We start from the raw sequence: 2370 nt of genomic DNA, 5'->3' as shown, positions 1-2370 counted from the left end.
GTCATGGGACTAAAATGTATCCAACCACCCTCTAACACAGACATAGATAGATTCATAGATTATCCCTCTTATTATATGGGAGTATGTGACCTCACCATCACCAGCCACCCAATTATGGTTAACCAGATCGGTTATGGTGGGTGGATCAACACCCACACACATGCTCTTATGTAGAAGCTTCAGGTTCATCTTATTGCAGCCTGCAGCCTTCAATCAGTATGAACAAGCCATGCATACTAAAATCAATATTTGCTCTATTATGCAGATATGCATGCATATATAAATGGTCTTGTCAGGTCTCTTTGTCTTCGCCATCACAAGTTGACGACACAATCACTGTCACTGTCACAGGGCTTATTCAACTAGTTTCCATTAGCATTGCTGCAGGGACAAGACTAGCTGATTGGTCAATTAATGAGACTTTTCCCTTCAGAAAACCTAATTTCTTAAATTTCTTCCTATGGTTCTAAAAAAAGGAAGAAGTTTCGGTCCGATGCAATCACCGAACTGAACTTGTGAAACTCTAGTATGTCTCTATCGGTCACTAGCATTATGTGCTCATGTTAATATCTGAACATACATAGCATATTTCAGTGTCTTTCATAATGTGTGAGTATATGTGACAGGAAGAACAACTTAGTTTTCATTCTGATAGGTTCTGCAAATACTCCAGATTATTATGGATGAATTGGACAGCATCCCTGAGGGAGTCCTGGATTAGGGGGTGTCCGGATTGCTGAACTATCACCGTTGGCAGGACTCCTGGACTATGAAGATACAAGATTGAAGACTTCGTCCCGTGTCCGGATGGGACTTTTCTTCGCGTGGAAGGCAAGCTTGGCAATACGGATATGTAGATCTCCTACCATTATAACCGACTCTGTGTAACCCTAACTCTCTCCGATGTCTATATAAACCGGAGGGTTTTAGTCCGTAGGACGAACAGCAATGATACCATAGGCTAGCTTCTAGGGTTTAGCCTCTTCGATCTCGTGGTAGATCTACTCTTGTACTACCCATATCATCAATATCAATCAAGCAGGAGTAGGGTTTTACCTCCATGGAGAGGGTCCGAACCTGGGTAAAAACATCGTGTCCCTTGTCTCCTGTTACCATCCGCCTAGACGCACAGTTCGGGACCCCCTACCCGAGATCCGCCGGTTTTGACACCGACATTGGTGCTTTCATTGAGAGTTCCTCTGTGTCGTCATCTTTAGGCCCGATGGCTCCTTCGATCATCAACAACGACGTGGTCCAGGGTGAGACTTTTCTTCCCGGATAGATCTTCGTATTCGGCGGCTTTGCACTGCGGGCCAATTCGCTTGGCCATCTGGAGCAGATCAAAAGCTACGCCCCTGGCCATCAGGTCAGATTTGGGAGTTTGAACTACACGGCTGACATCCGCGGAGACTTGATCTTCGACCGATTCGAACCACAGCCAAGCGCGCCGCACTGTCTTGATGGGTATGATCTAGCTCTGCCGCCGAACAGTGCCCTGGAGGCCGCACCAGCGTCCGCTCCGACCTTTAGTTCGGAGCCTACTTCGCCGATCGAGGACGAGTGGCTGGACACCGCCTCGGGGGCTACGATCTCTACGGCGATTGAGCCGAACACCATCCCTGTCCTTTGCAAAGCCCGTGACTCCGAGGTGCCGGACTCTTCTCCGGACTCCGAACCTCCCGCGCCCCTGCCAATTAAATCCGATTGGGCGCCGGTTATGGAGTTCACTACCGCGGATGTCTTTCAGCACTCGCCCTTTGGCGACATCCTGAATTCACTAAAGTCTCTCTCTTTATCAGGAGAGCCCTGGCCGGACTATTGTCAGGAAGGTTGGGATGCGGACGACGAAGAAATTCAACACCCGCCCACCACCCACTTCATAGCCACTGTCGAAAGTTTAAACGACATACTTAATTTCGACTCCGAAGACATCGACAGTATGAACGACGATGTAGGAGATAACCACGAACCAGCACCCAGGGGCGGAGCTCCGTAGGGGCAGACCTGGGCCATGACCTGCCCAGGAATTTGACAATTTTTTTTACTACTAGTCGTCTTAGCCCAGCCCACTAGCCCACGCACGCACTGGCTATCCCCCCATCGTCCATCGTCTCCTCGTCTCGTGCACGCTGCACGCACAGGCACACTCACGCCTTCCCCAATTCCCCATCCTCTCAGTCCCAGACTCATGTAGGTTGTAGCCACGCCGCCGCCGACTACCCAAGTGGACAGGGAACACGGTCCACCGAAGCGCGCCGCCCGCCATTTCTCGGAGCAACCGCCATGGCAACGCCCACCGGGATCTCGCCTCGCCCCTGCCCTGCTCCCTCCCGCTGCCCATCATTCGCACACTTACACAGGTAAATTCCC

This window comes from Triticum aestivum, chromosome 4A (assembly GCF_018294505.1).
Source record: "Triticum aestivum cultivar Chinese Spring chromosome 4A, IWGSC CS RefSeq v2.1, whole genome shotgun sequence".
NCBI lineage: Eukaryota > Viridiplantae > Streptophyta > Magnoliopsida > Poales > Poaceae > Triticum > Triticum aestivum.
Note: the sequence above shows the minus strand (reverse complement) of the source record.